The sequence below is a fragment of the Zosterops lateralis genome (assembly GCF_965231275.1).
Source record: "Zosterops lateralis genome assembly, chromosome: 2".
Lineage (NCBI taxonomy): Eukaryota > Metazoa > Chordata > Aves > Passeriformes > Zosteropidae > Zosterops > Zosterops lateralis.
The window spans coordinates 52,851,700-52,868,914 of NC_139763.1; positions in this window are offsets into that span (position 1 = coordinate 52,851,700).

Sequence of the window (17,215 nt, forward strand, 5' to 3'; positions counted from 1 at the left end):
TAGCTGGGCCTGATAACTTGGTTGTCATATCATGCAGAGACCATCAAACTTCAGAAGGTGAATCAGGTGAAGTATTCACAATTATGACTATCTCTAAGAAATAAGACACTTTATGTAGTCTGACTCTAAATTTCAGTTCTAAATTACACACCATGTTACAAATTAAAAGCATTTATTAATCTCCCACTAGTATACTAGTGTTGCATGGATTGAAAATTTTAGTTCGCTGAGTAATTTGGATTTGACTCTTGCTTATTATTTTTTGATGCAAGAAATAAAAGCAAAAATCAGTAAGAAATGCTCAAAAACTTATGAGACTAGTATATAAAAGTTTTATTCATAGAAGGAGAGATGTTCAGCCTTTTTGAAAATTATAATTACGTCTTTTTCAGGATGAGTATCTTTCATTCTTAGTTGCTTTTTGATATTGCCTATGTATGTTATGTCATATATTAATTTTAGTTTTATTTAACTATTAAAGACAATACAAGCTTTTAGGATTAAAAGAGAAAGAATCTCTGGAAAGAAAGCCTTTGCATCCTATTAGTGTGTATATACATGTATGTATATGTTTCTATTTTTATGTTTTCTGATTTATGATCTATTTAACATTATAAATTAAAGCCATATGGGCAAAATTTCAAATATATAAGAATTTTAATACTATTATTTCAGTGATCCACTCTCATCTGAACATTCAATGACTTCTGAGTGTCCTCCAGAACGGTATTTTAAACCATATGTCCTGTGGTGTCAATATGTAAAAATATAGAGAGTTAAACTTAGACAGTTGAAAAAAATTCAACTTGAATTCTAATACCATCTTTTCATCTTGATTTCATGTGAGGTACAAACTTTCCAATGAACTTAGCTCAAAATGGGTTGCAGTATCTGAAACTTTAGCTGTAGGATATCAAACTGCTCAGTGATAATTGGGAGTCAGTGAAATGTAGAATGTCACAGAAATGCTTTCTCATTTGCTTTGCTTCATCTCTTGCAAACACTGTGCATCTGACCTGCCGTCATCAAATAGAAAAATAAATTACTACTGTTATGTTAGATCAGGTTTTGCTTGGCTTTTTAAAAATTGTTATAGATTTAATTTTGTCATGTTCCTTGCTGCTGGTTTCTAAGAAGCTGAAACACTGCAAGGATTGTTTCTAAAAGCTACAATAAATGTGAGATTTCTTCAGTTTTGGCTTCAGAAGGGGTTGCTGACTAATTTATAGAACAATCTTATATTCCATCACATTTTATTTGTTTAATATCTGCTTCTGATACGGATTCTGGAAGACATTATTTTCCAATATGCATAAATGAATCCCATTATACTGTTGTGCACTTGTCATGCTAATACCTCCACTACCACCAGTCCAAAAAACAAAGCAGTAACAAGATATTTCATTATCATGAATCTGTAAATTTTTTAAAGTTCTATAAAAATAATCAGTAAAATGGATTTCATTTTTTAAACTCCCTATCAAACACAAAAACTAAAGGACAAATTAATGCATTTATAGTGCACTTATGCATTTGACAGTCAACTCAACCACCTTTTTTACAGAATTGTCCCATTTTTCTAAAGAGACAAGGGAAGAATATTGGGAATTTTCATCACCATGAGGTCTGATGTTCCAAACCAATATTAATAGAGGGAATCATCTTCCCATTAATTCTTTCTGACATTATGACTTTAATCCATTTAAAGAAATTACATTAAGCATCTGAGAAAAAATTGACAGTCTCATCAGCTTTCACTCATGGGTTTGTTTTTTTTTTTTTTTTTGACATGAAGATGAAAACTACAATTTTTGTATTTTCGTCATAAAAAGTCCAGAAAATTTGGATTCTTCTCTGAAACAGGATAGAAAATATTATGAGAAATTAATTTCAGTATATGTCCCAACACTGAGAGGGCACAATCTGGTCTCATGGTGAATCTCTTTTCTTTCCCACTGCATGCAATATACTTCTTCTGTAGCAAGGGTGCAAAGCAAAAAGTGATTTGGTTGTGTTCAACAGTCAAATAATCCAGTTCTTCACCATTTTTCTTTTCCATTGATTGTGTGGTTCCTTTTGGAGTGACTCAGTAGACAGGGCTACTTATTAAGGGCTGAATCATGAAGAGTGCTCACATTTGTAGATGATGTGTGAGTAATAGTAAGACAAATTGCCTGGTGCATACTCAGTTGGACCTCTGTGACATTGTGCCAACCAATGTTTTGCTCATTTGCTCATAATTTTACCTTTATTTAGAGGCTATGCAAGAGCATAGCCTGAAACATAATAACAGAATTGTCTGTACCCATACTATTTCAACTCCATCCATAAAAATTTAACTTACCCTTATCTTACAATCAAAAAAATAAATAAATAAAATAGTAAATAAATAAATAAAAAATAAAAGGAAAAGAAGGAAAAACCCAACCCAGCCACAGCCAAAACTCTGGTATATATTTATTTCTCTCTCTGCATAAAGCAGGGAAAAAAAAAAAAAAAAAAAAAAAAAAAAAAAAAAAAAGAAGAAATGGAGAGAATAATACATTAGATTTTTATATTCTCTATAGAAGTCTAATATCAGTGTCTCTCAGTGATTATGTGGTATAGTGGGCTTTTGAGGTTTTTTAATAGCAGTTCTTATGAGAAATTGTAATTGAGACCTCTAATTGTTAAATTCAAACTGCTTTGAAATATCCAGATATTTTTGTGTCTTTACACACGCCACAAAGAAGGGAATATAGGCCACCCAAAAGACCTGGGTCAGAAGATAAAGCAGAAATTAAGTAGGTGGTAGATATTTTAGCTGTGTTTTTTAAAAAGTCATGATCTAGAATCTAAAAACTTCATAGAATACTTTTAAGCCTCTGCTTATGAACATTTCTAAACTTGTCACTGCATAAGCAAATCTCTTCTTTAGTAGACAAGCCCAATTATAATGTAGTAACTAGATGAAATTCCATTTGCCAGTCCACTGTGGTTGGCATTTTGAAAGTGCTCTTAAGGACTAGCTGGCAATACAAAAGCTTCCATAGCAGAATGCACACATAATTTTCAAGTTCAGTTTGGGGAGAAGAAATCTCCAGTAAGAGCTAAAAAAAAATAGATTTCAGCAGCCATTCAATAAGTGGAAAATCTTATTCCTAACTAGGATCCTCATAGCCAAACCATAGCCAAACTTTCATCTTCCACCAGTCAAGGAGTTCTCCTCTGGGGCTGCAGTTTTTTTCCCCTCCTCCTGTTGAGAAAAAAACTGCAAACTTACTTCCTGGTGTGAGAAAGGGAATATTAAATCGAAGAACATGATTTCCTGAGACATTTAGCAAGGAAGAGATAGATGTGGCTTTTACCATCAACCATTAAAAAATTGTATATGGTTCATGTTTAAGCTACTTAATCTGAAAAAAAATAAGTGATAGTAGAATTAAAAAACAAACAAACAAACAAACAAACAAACAACAACAAAAAAAAAAAAAAACAGAAAGGAAAAAGAAAGAAAATTAGAAAGAATCACTCTGGACATATGACAGCTATCCTAGACAAGATTTGTTTACACATTCGTATAAAAAAATTTTGTCTGGGATAGCTGTCATTCAGAAACAATGCAGTAGACTCAGACAGGCTGGCCAGAAATCACATAGATAATAACTGTCTTTAGAACAAGAGCTGAGGAATCTTTTATTCTGAAGATTATTATGCTATTAATATCTTTAGGAATAGTACCTTTGTGGTGGCCCAATGAATAACCTAGAACTCATGCATTGATTTCCATAATTATTTCATAGTTGATATATATATTCAATTTTAACCTAGCTGAGTTAGCCCCAAGGAGGTAGTGAGGGTGAAGGACAAATTGAAAAAGCAAAAATGAAAGCACAACTGGGATCTATTTGCTTGTTGATGTCTCTCATTTTCCTCCAAGGGCAATGGCAGCATTTGTTTTCTTGGATTTGGAAAGAAACTAAGTCCAGTAAGTCTCAAAAGTTTTTATCTAAGAAAGGGACATTACCTATGAGGATTGGATAAGTCAAATTAGCCACCAAGATGCCTGATTGAGTGGATTCTAAAAGAGATGAATTTCTGGCAGAAAGGCTGAAATGCACACTGAGACACACTGAGTAACATGACTGAAAAAAAATGTTATTAAAGGAAAATATGAGGACTTAGATGTGTAAATAAAAATGCACAAGAGCTTTTAAAAATACTTAAAGTGTTTGGAAGTGAATAAACAATGTTTTAGGCTATTTAAACTAAATTTGAAAGGGAGTTCCTTTTTCTCTGCATTATTCTGACAGTGTGGAACCTCAGTAAAAGGAAAAAATACTAATGTCAAATATCTTCTTTTTTTGTCCTCTCCAGTGCAGGAAATTATGACTTCAGTATTATTGCTCTCAGTGTTACTTGTCTGCAAATGTAATCATAGAGTCATCAGGGAATCTTAGAATGTCTGGGTTGGAAGGGACCTTAAAGACCACCTAGTTCTAATTCCCCTTCTCTAGAAAGGGCTACCTTTCTGTAGACAGGTTGTTCAGAACCAATCCCAACTGCTTTTGAACATGTCCAGGGATAGGGTAGATGAGTACTTCAGAACTTGCTTATTTTGGGTTATTCATCCACCATGCACTTGGCCTATCAGAAATTAGGTTCAACACGTGTGACCTGAGTACTTTACCCACCTTAAGTTTGCATTGTCCTCTTCTCACTATTAAACTTATCATTTATACTGTGACTGTACCTTTCTTATTGCTTGATTAGTTTGTTTTATGAACAACTGATTGTGAAAACTTCAGTTTAATGACTGTGTAACTTAAACACCACGAAAAAAATCATATCATTTTGAACCTGACTGATAACACTAGAAGCTCATATACACAGAACTCAAAATGAATTCACATTATGCAGACTTTCATAAGCAACTTGGATTCTGAAGAGTAATAAATAAATCTAATGGCCTGTTAGGCAAGGATATTCAAGGAAAAAATATCCAAATCATTCAACAAATAGTGACTATATAGCACAATGTAAAAAATGAAATATAGAGAAGTAAATGTGTTTTGACAGGCTAAATGATTTTATTCTTTCTTAAAAAAAAAATGCTGTTTTCTTCTTATTTACGGCTTTCCCAAGGGAAAATATGTCCTTGTTGCATATTCCTTTTTAAACACCCTGTAAAGCCATTATGACACCTGCAGTAGAATAACTTGATTGGTTTATGCTCACACAGATAGGACCATAGTGCTGTAAATTTTAGAGCTGCCAAATTGTTCATGCACACTACGCTGGAGTTGCCTGCGATCTTCTATTATTTTTCTTTAAATATTTTATGCTTGTGACACAAATCCAATATTGCTTGCATGAATGGGTGATATTTTCAGATTCCAAGGTCATTTGCTGTGACCAGGGATCATGAACCCCATAAAAATAAAACCCCAAAACATTTTCTAGCTCTGTTCCAGCTATATGCTATTATATTAAAAAAAGGTCTCTTTCTCAAACATAATCTGAAGATTCTGACCTGAGCAAGGAAAATGTCAACAAATGAATGAAACGGAAACAGTCAGATAATCCTGAATTCTTGCTCCTGTTGGTAAAGCTTTTAACTTTTCTGTCTGTCACATGATTGTGAAAATCTAAAGCTCATCAAGTGATTGTTTATCTTTCTATATAGGACCCAAAAAAATCACCTGCTTCACATGTCAATTTTCATTTCACTCCAAGCCATGTTTTAATAAATCCCTAACACACAATCCCCTCCTATTCCAAATATTAAATAAATAGTTCAGTCTTATAAGATGTCAGCCATCAGAAAACAATTTTACCCATGAACATGAGTATAAATTTTGGCCTAATTTTCCATCTTTAAAACACAATTAGATTCTGAGACTCACAAGATGGTTGATATTACAAAGGACCACTGGAGGTCATCTGGTCCCACTGCCTGCTCAAAAACCTAAAACTCAGTAGCCAGGACCATGTTCAAATGGTCTTTGAATGGCTCCAAGCATGGAGACTTCACAACCTCTCTGGACTGTCTATGCCAGGGCTTAGACATTATTACAGTAGAAAATAAAGTTTCCTGATATTCCTTAGGAAACTTGTGTGTTTCAGTTTGTGCTCATTGCCTTTTGTTCTGTTAGTGGGAACTAGTCAAAAGATGCTGACTTCAACTTACCTTCATGTATTTATATACATTGATAAGATCTCCCCACAAGCCTTCTCTTTTTCTGGATGAACTTTCCTAGAGCTCTCAGCCTTTATTCATAGGAGAGATGCTCCTGTCCCTTAACCAACTTTCTGTCCCTCTGTTGGACTCTGCAGTATGTACATGCCTCTCTTGTATTGAAGGGCCCAGAACAGGACAGAGTATTCCACTGTGACCTCACTAAAGCTGAGTAGAATGGAAGGATCATCTTCCTTGACTAATGCCAGTACTTTCTCTAATGGATCCCAGAATACCATCAACCTTTTTGTCAAGGGCACAGCATCAGTCTTGTTCAGTCTACTGCCCATCAGGACTTCAAGTACAAATTTACTTTCTAGTTAATTTGTTCTCAGCTTACACATATGCATGGGACTGGTCCTTCCTGAGTGCAGGACTTTGCACTTTCTCATGTTGAACCTAGTAAGATTCCTGTTAGCCCATTTATTCAGCCTGCTAAAGTTCTTCTGGACAGTCGCTAGACTCTCTTGTGTATGAGGCATTGATCCCATTTTGTGTCATTAGCAAACTAGTTGAGGGTTCACTTTGCCCCATCATCCAACTCCCTAATGAAGATTTAAAACAGGATTTACCTTTGGGGTACACCACTTGATTAGTGATCTCCAACTAGACTTGCTACTGATCACCACTCTCTGGGCGCAGCTAGTTTTCAATCCACCAAGAGGTTCTGTTCATCCAGTCACTATTTCCTCAGCTTCTCCATGAAGACCATGTCAAAAGCCTTGCTTAATTCAAGGTAAACAACAATCAGAGTTGTTCCCTACTTCTATCAAGGTAGTCATATAATGGTCAAAGGTTATCAGGCTAAAAACTGTACCGAATTCATAAGGAAATGCTTTTGCATCTGGCTGATGCAGGAATAAAATCCTGGGGAAGAGGTCAGGGTTTATGCTTTGCAAGACATTTCCAGTTGCAGCAGGGTCTGTAATCGACCCAGCCCCAGAGGACTTGGTGTGGCCTTTGTAAAATATATTTAAGAAAGGTCATAAAATACTGGAGAGAAAGGAAGAGGAAAAAAAGAAAAAAAACAACAACAAGGGGAACACCAAGATAGACCAAGAGGTGACTGCGTGACAGAGTAAGCATAGCTTCCAAAGGCATGGCAACTCATGGGTAAGCCCACACTGGAGCACCCCAAAGGCAGTGAGTACTGTGGAGAACACGTGTTGGAGCAAAGGAAAACAATGGGAAGGAAGGAGATGTCAAGAGAAGCTGCTACATCCTGACTGCAATCCCCACTAACCACCCCCCAGTGCCATCTGAACTGAAGTTCCTGAATCAACTGAGTGCAATCCATGATGACACCAGGGTGCAGAGGAGAGATGCTTGGAATGAAGTTGAGCCTTTTGCATTATTTATAAAATCTATTCTTTAGGTACAAAAGGGATAAAAGGTATAAATGCATTTTTTTTTTCCTGAAAAAAGGCTTTCAGACTTTTTTTTTGGGTTTTTGTTTTTTTCCCTCCACTATTCAAATCAGTAATTATTTATTTTAATTTGCAATAAATAGTGTTTATTTCTGTATGTTGCCTGTTTTGCTCACTACAGCAACTGGTAAGTAATCTGCTTGTCTTAATCTTCACTCCAGAGCTTTCTTGTTCTTATTTTTCTATTGCTGCACTGCTTATTTTTTCTAATTAACTAGCATACGGTGTTGTTGTGTTTTTTTTAAACCTGTTTTATGGAAAAATTGGAGCACTTTTTAAAAGATCAATGTGATTACTCCAAACTGCTTATCTCAGTGTGCATCACTACACTTACATGGTATGAAACTCAAGTACCATCATATAGTCTGTAATTGAAGTAATTGAACTCTATTTTTATACCACTTAATATATTTTTCTTCACTATTGCATCTTTATTAATCAGCAGCACAAAAAACTTTAATGTCTTAATCTCACTGATTTCAGGAATAATTTGTAGCTCAGATTTATTGAATTATTACAATGAGTTCTTTAAGAGAAAACTATGAACAAAATACTTCACATAATACATGCAAAAGCATGGTATTGTATGTATTAAAGCTTACAAAATAGAATATAATTCTCTATCGGGTAGCAGCAATGTAAATAGTCATCTGATATATTTTCAGAAGTATCACCTTCAAAAAATGGTTAGCAATTTTAAGTAATTGATCAATTCTGATGGGGAATCCTAATGATATCGTAAAACATGACAGAATGTTGTAGGTGGTTATTTAATCACTATCATCTACAGGTGAAATTTTATAGTGAAGGAGATGTGATAGAAGAGAGGAGCTAGAAATGGTAAGAGAGGGAGAGTACAATATGTCTATGCAGTCCCCCTGGAGACAGTTGAATGAAATAGGGTCCTCAAAGGAGAGTTAAATATTATTTTATGTTTTTCCTTATTTCATGACACTATTTATTTTAGAAAAAGATCAGAGACATGTCTAAATATTTTGGCCCAAATTTGCATTCAATCCGCCAATTGTTTCCACTAACTATGTTCCATTCATGGAAAAGTTTTGATGCATATAAATCAATTCCTTTTAGAGGAAATGAAACAGCAAGCTCTCCTCTAAAATGTGCTGCTCACCTTAATGGAGAAAAGTGATCTTTTAATCAATGACTGGAATTTTCAACATCTTTTTCATCATCTAACAAATTAGACTACACCTAGTATGACAATAAAACCCTTAAGTAAAAATTGTGTAGAGATAAGTAGCTTAGAAGCAATAATTTCATTCTTCTGGCTGTTTCTATTGAGCCAATTTGCTCATTGCTATAAGCTTTGCCTACAGTGGATACAAGGATGGGCTAAAAATACCATGTAATCCAAAAATTACATACCATAAGGGCTCAATTCCATGCTTCTAATCTTTTCCTTTAGCTACTGCAACCCATAAAGTACAGTACTTTCCATGCTCTCCCCAAATATTCTGACAAAGTAGTTTAATTTTTTCTTACTTGTCTAATCACTCAGCAGTTACCCTGTTAATATTTCTGCCAAGAATTTCCAGGAGAAACAGACTTTTATGAAGCATTACTTTCCTCTACTAGAGCCCTTTTCACCTGCCATTTTAAAGGCTCCTGCCGTGGAGAATGGCTGCCTGCCATCTGTTTACAGGCAGGAAGAAAGCATTTAATAATTCAGAGGGTGGATGACAAATAATGTTTGACATTTTCCTCTGATTGAAATATACTTAAGAAAATATTTTGTCTGTAGAAATGGTTCTATCATTTAATGGGTAGGAGAGTTTTATTTGTCACTCAAATAATCCAGAGGCAAGATGATCAATGGAATAGCAGCTTTTCTAAAAGCTGTAGTGGATTTTTTTAGCATCAACATCCCTATCAATTCTACCAGCAGTGAATATTTCAATTAATTACTCAATCAAGCTTCACATAAATTAGAAGACGCCTAATGATATGCTATGGTCAAGCTGAAATGTACAAATATTTAGCACAATGAAGGGTTCATTTCCATAAACAGAGGAAAATAAATCTGATTCATTTTTTTTTTAGGAGTAGACTTGAATAAAAAAAAGACTAAATAGAAAACAAATTCAAGAGAAAATAGTGTTTTTCAAATTCAAGCCTGTGGAAATGAACCAGGATATATCAATTTCAGTATTTTTTCAGATCTATGGAGAGACCACATCTGCCAGTGGCTGTCAAATAATTTTAAATGTGAAAATTTTAAAAGCGTGATAATCCAAAAAGAATCTTGCTGGGATAAAAAGCGAAATTTAACTATAGGACATAACCAACCACATCCCATATTTACCTCACTTATTAATTTTTTTTCCTCTTATCATTAAAATTCACTTTAGAGATGCTTAATTAGAAATATTGCTCTGGATCTTCAGAGGATCTCTGTTTTTTCAGTTAGCAAGAAGCAAACTGACTTGAAATAGGTACAGCAACTTGTTCCAAGCTTCCTCTTTTGATTATGAGTTCAGTTCAAAAGTCACTTGTTTTTATAGAGAAAATAAACTTTACAAAATAAAATGCTTCATATATAGTTGTTCTTTAAATATCTTTCCTGTCTTAAAGTATATATTTATATTATTTGAAAGAAAATAGGAAAAAAAGAGGCAAATTGTATGCAAGTAAAAGCACACTTACATCATATAGTCAGCCAGCATATAGAAAATTAGACGTTTATTTATTTTATTTTATATTTGTAGATAGGATACGAGAGAGTAATCAACTAATAAATATATCAAAAAAAGCCACAGAATACTAACTCTGAGTAAAAATGGATAAGAAACTCACAGGTTTTCAAAAAAAGCAGGGACTACTCAAAAATGACCAGTATGACAAGATTTTCACTTGTCCGACTCAACAATTGCAAGTGCTTTTAAACCTTTTATTTAAAGATTAGGTGAGACATTTAAGTGCTTTCAGATAGATTGGTTGCTAAATGCTACCATAATCTTTCACTGTTATTTCTATTAGTAGCCTCTCAGTGATGTTTCTCAAAAGGTGAGGATAATCCAAAGTGGTTTCTGGATGTTTTTTATGTTCTTCTTACAAAAACATTATTACCGGCTAAATAGAGCTGACCTTCTTTAGACTGCTCTATGACTATTTTAAATTTCTTGCTTAATAAACATACTTAGTTGAGTTATATTTTTAAACCTCATATTGAAATAATATTCATAGAAGTTCTGAAATAGTTCATTATTTCTAGCACAAAGACTGTTTAAATTGTGAAATTTACATATAAGCAAAGTTATAAGGAAACTAATACACTGCTTTGTTTTGAAACATACCATTAAAAATTCTATTTTAAAGAAATCATATTTATTTTCCTGTAATGTTTTCCAAACAATATCAGCATACCTAATTTTTTTTTTTTTACTTTTTAGTAGCTTTGCATTTAAACATTTTTATTTAGAATATTGTTATTTGGTATGTCTACTGAATCACCTAAAAAATTCTTATTGCTTTTCAGTTTAAATCAGAATCTATTTCTATGGCACAATTTTGTCTGTGTTATCTAAATTATGTCAGCTAAGTTGCAGTGTTTATGACCAAATAATCTATAATGACAATTGTTCAGAGTAGGACAGCAGACATGAGCTTGCATAAAGACGGAGCAAATAGTAAGCCCAAAATTCTTTTTTTTTCTGCTGGATGATCATGGGGAAAAAAACATTTAGTCATACATCAAAGTACAGGGTTTTTTTATGGAGGGTTAAATGATATATCGCCTTCCTGCTGGAAAAACTTAAAAATTATCAAAAGTCAATTGTCTTCCACATAGCTTGAAAAAGACAACTCACTAGACAAAAAAAGACATTTCTAGAAAAGGAGCAGATGAGCATTTTTTTTCTTTTCTTTGTAGTTATTGTTATTAATTTTAGCTGGGTCATACATAGAAATGAATTTAAGGAGAGGAACTGCAAATTTTCTCATTCTCTGTATCATCCAAGGCACTTCATTTTGAAGACGAAAACAATTGCATTTTAGGAATACAAACTAGATGTTAAATGTTCAAGATTAACAAGATTTCTTTTCTTCAAAGTTTTTAAGGGCTTTTCCATTCTTTGGGGGATTTGCCTTTCATTTTGAAGCAGCCTGCTCAGAATGTATTTCCAAGACTTGAAATGTGATAACAAAGTTAACTGAGTAGAATCTATTTTTGAAATCCCATTAACCAACCGCTGTTCCTTATATTCTTCACTGAAAGCATGTATTGTTTCTTAAATTTTAATTGTATCATATTCCATTTCAGTGGATTTAAATATTATTTTCTAACAAACTCTCTGTTTTATATACCTTAATTAAAACCTGAATTCCTAATGGTACCATTAATTCTAATTTTCATTAGGAAGTTTCAGATATGAGAATGAAAGGCACATACTAAGTTTAGTTTCCTTCTAAAGGAAGTATAAAATTTATTTTATTTTAGTTTAATGCAAAAGCAGTATTATAATCTTCTTTACATTTCATGGGTTTCTATGTCGCCCAACAAATATGTTTTTAAGTATCAAAAATATCCCAGGTTTCTGAGCACACAAAAAGTTAGTTTGAACTGACCTTGATTTCTTTTTCTTCTCAGCCTTATCATCTATATCAATCGTAGACTGTAATTTCTTTTTCCTTCCAGTCTTTGTAGCCCAGTTCATCATATTTACCCTGGCACTAATCACTACTAACCTGTAGTTTTCTGGGATTGTAAATATTTTTTATGTGCTTTATAATGATACCTTTCCACCCTTCTCTTATATAAATTGTACTAATCCCTATTGACGTCCCAGTTATAAGAATCTTCTCACCAGGTTTCAGTTATGCTTACAAGATCACAACCACCATCATTTAGCAATCTATTTTTTTTTTGGGGGGGGGGAGTTTGTTGCTGGTCTCTCATTCTCCTAGAATGGTATAAAGGCACTCTAATACGCTTTCATTCTTTTGGCAAATGCATCTTCTAAAGGTGTCAAAAGCCTAGCAGAACTCAGAGGACTAGATTTTTATAACAGATAATATCTGACTGATAAAAAAAATCCAGTTTTGTAATGCACAAAACAACCCCTACAAACCTTCTTGCTTCAGGGTTTAATAAGGTGCTAGCTACATCTTTTTAGAAATAAAATTTCCTTAACATAGAAGTACTTATTAGGGAACATAAAATTCACTATTATGCCAAATAAAAGTTGTGGAATATAAGGTGTGGGAATACCTTAGCACTTCTGAAGCTAAGATCTGTTTGGATCCCTAAGCAGGCACCTATTTTTAAGGATTTTCACCTACAAGCTAAGTTCTGTTCTGAAGTATGCAGTAAAATTAACTGGCAACATTGTAAGTTATGTTATGATGTGTAAATAAGAGAAATTTGACACCAGAATTTTTCTTCTGAAAAATATTTTTGGTAGTATTGTTGATGCTCCACCTGCAAAATTTAGTATTAAACAGTACAGGATTAAAAAAAAAAAAAAAAAAAAAAAAAAAAAAAAAAAAAAAAAAAAAAAGCAATATGGAAATCCAAATTCTGCATTAATAAGAGTTACTTCTATGCAGCACCAAAATTGATTCTACTTGGTGATATGGATAAAGCTCGTTCCTTTATATTCACTCCTTTTTTTTGTTTACTGGTTTCATTTGTTTTCTCAGATACAATATGGGAGTTAATTCATTCAAATATGTGTACTTATATCCATATCCTGTCTCTCTCGGTTGTTTTTGCTTCCACATAAGTAAACTATCTTCATATTTAGAGCTTCTATTCACTGTAGGTATTTTGCTTCCTTACTGTGAATGCCATTTTTGTCAAAAGTAGTTTTTCACTTACAGTTGTGGTTTGTTTCATAGTCAATTAAGTTTCATAGTAACCATTCAAACAATAAAATTTTTTTCTCTAACATTTATTTCATTTACATTCTTCATTACATTTGCACTCAAGTTAGAGACAAAAGTGTCAGAGATAACAGTAAAATATTTTTAGTATAACCCTAGACCTATTTTTTGAGCGTTTGGACATTTCTACATTGGTCCTAAATGTCTCAAAATTCTGAACCAGAATTTTCAATTTAATATGCATTTGAACCTGTAAATTATTGGGGTTTTATGCTACATACAGATAAGAGGATTCATTTTCTCCTTCCATTATAAAGTAGGTACTAAACTGTCCTGCACATCTTTCTACTGAATAGACAGTGGTGTGTGGTCGGTCATTCATCATCCTGTATTAGATGAAGTCAGTGCTACCCTTTTCATTTTCTAAATATTGTATTGGTCACTCATTCCTAAACAGAGACAAAAGACCAAATCCTAAACATACTCTATGTATACATAGAAAATAAGTGAACGGATATGATAAAAAAGTCTGAGAGAATTTTAAAATTCATCTATGAATACAGACTGTGGAAAACCAGGATAACTCGGGCAAAATTCTTTACTGAGCACAGGCAGAGGTTATGGTACCTAAGCTGCTAATTTTGTTTGCTGTAGATAGCTATCAAAGGCAAAAGGTGTTGGAACAGATGAAATGCACATATTAATGGTAGGTTATTATTATTATTATTATTATTAATAATAATAATAATAATATCATCTAAACTCAAAGTACACAAAGTGATGATGACATTTATGCAATAGGGCATTTAGGCACGGTAAAACTTCAAACTATGTGTCTACGACTCTGAATACATAGATATCCATATAGACACATTTGCCTACTTTCTCACATGGATTAATCCTGCTGTAATGTAAATTGACTCCTATAGAAAATAATTACTAAGGTTAATGCCTCCCTGTGGCCCAGTTTTAGGATATCACTAGGAAACTTCCCGGCATGGTTTGGCCTTCACACTATTTCCCATTATTGCTCTTCCATGTGGGTGGTGATGAAGTTACAATAGTGATGAAGTTACAGTGATGAAGTCCAAGGGCAACCAGAAGACACTTCAGTGCCTTGGGAGGATTGGTAAGGCAATCTGGAGAACAAGTCATTTTTCCTCTCTCTTTCTAATTGCATGCAATGCCATATGAAGAAATGGATTAACTCAGTCTATTAATGACTCCATGGCTGGTGTCACCCCCACAGTTTTGGGGTTTTTCAGTAATGAGATGGTACCAAGGCTGCTGACATGCCATTGGATTCACCTTTCTCAAGGGACAAAGAGGGTCTTTGACAGAGCTTTAAGCTAGACTTGAAGTGGGAAGGGGATAATATCAGCCAATGATAAATGCAAATTAAGACATTGACCCAAATGGCTTTGCTTCCTTTTGCTACACTCACACTTAAACATCTCACAGTATTTACAACACAGTAAGTTTTTTTCACTTTTTGTTCATTTTTTTAAGGAATATGCTAAATATAGTGGGAAATATCTACTAATTTGAAATGGCATTTTACCATCATACACAGTGAAATCCACATTCTTTGTCTTTGCAGTGCTAGAAATTAGAGAAATACGGTGATCTTCCATCTTGTGGTATATGTTTGTTCACCAAGTTCCTATAGATAGCAAAAGGCTGACATTTTCTTTGCTCCAGTTAGCAATACCAGAATTGGTTTCAGTGTTTATGCCCACTGATATTTTGCAGGTGATGATACTAGTGATGATGGCCCCAACTCTATGGTATGAGGAAAAAAAAAGGAAAATTAATTTGAGTTCTTTCTTGAAATAAACAAATAAATAAATAAATTACTAGCACCTCCCCCCCCCCCAAAAAAAAAAAAAAAAACACCAAGAAAGCAACAGCAAGCTATAGACTATTTTAGGTATCACTTTTTATCCCTCTATAAAAAAATCTACAATCTGTCAGAAATCAAATAATAACTTCTTTCTCTGAGAGAAAGAAGTTGGTTTTTTTCCTTGCCATTCAACATTGTCATCTGGGATAGTCTGTGCTTAACTAATTTTGCAGTTGTTCTTAGGATCATAACTTTTAATCTAATCTACATTTTGCTTTTTTAATCTAATCTACATTTTACTTTGCTCAGTTCAAATCATATAGAGAAGAGCTCAAGCATTGAAAATAATACATTTTTATAAAACACTTAAATCTTTCCACCACCAAGAACTCTGCATCACTTTTTACAAATAATTCTGATCAAGTCAACTAAAAATATTTAAAAATTAACTGCTTCTGCCAAGAAAGCAAATAATAAGACTAAAATACTTTCTTCTCTTTTACTACATGTAAAAAGCTTTGTGCATACCCATCAGAGATAATCATCATTCACTAATTTCCGTTGTGTTGTATTCTAGTTAATTTCAGTCATTAAAATAAGCAAATTTCACAGAATCAGAACCATAGAAAAATCCAGCTGTGAATACCTTGGGAGGTCTCTAACTCAACCTTCTGCTCCTAACAGACTTAACTCTGAGATCACACAAACAGCTCTGGGCTTGATTTAGCTGGATTTTGACAATCTCTAGGGATAGAAACCGTATATCCTCTTCCAGGAGCCTATTTCACTGCTTGACTCTCTTCATTGTTGCATTAAGGGAATGAGAATTTCAAAGAAAATAAATGCTCTTGCAGTCCAGCTGATCCTGGATAGATCAGAGAGGGCTGGGTGTGGCTGAGCTTAATTTCTGATTATAGCCGATTTAACACCAGAAGTCTGGCGGAGTTCGAAAGTACTTGCATGATAAAAGATGTACAAATGTACCAATTTACCAATCCAGCCCTATAGGTGTGGTCACATTCAATATGGACTTTGCATGATCCAGACTCACAAATACTTCAAGCCACAGGAAGCAGGTTCAAGATTACTAATGATGAATGTACTAACTGCTGAGAGTTAATATGTGTTCTGACAGAAAGTATGGTTAGAGAGATTCTAATAACAAGTGTGTATGTTTAAATGAATATTCCTGGGAGTGGTCCTATGTAGGCGGAGGTGCAAAACTCATCTAAATGGATTCCTTCGGGGGCAAGTAAGAGACACAGTCCATTGACTGATCCTGAACAGACAGGGATGTTTTCCCCTTTCTGCCCTGAAGCACTCCTTGTTCTATAAGGTTTGGCACATCCCAATGTAACTGAGCAATGTGACTTTGGTCACATGTGCATTATTACATCCCATGCTGTCCTTCATTTGCATCCCAAAGGTTTTTGCAAGTTAATATAGTGAATATATGCTAGTTAGAAAAAGTGTAAGTCATCTCTCCACTGTCAATCCCTGATACAGGTGTTCCTTCTAATTTCAGAGAAATTCAACATCTATGCTTTGCTAATTTAAGAAAAGAATACTGGTCCTATTTAAAATTGAATTCTATTATCAATATATTATCTGTTTTGATTATCAATTCACAAAAACACAAAGGAAAGAAGAGTTAGTGTGGGGTGGTTACAGAAGGTAGCTCTGTAAAACCCCACAGATTTAACTGAACATAGTCCTTCCATAAAGTATTGCAAGAAGTAAAGGTTCTGGATGATGGGAGGAGAGATATGATACACAGCAAGTTGGATACTGACTTTACTTGTCATAGGGATAGTGAGGGAGGTTAGTTTAATTGCTTATTTTCTGTTGAGGAGACTGTTTTCAACTATTTCTTGTCAGGAATTATCA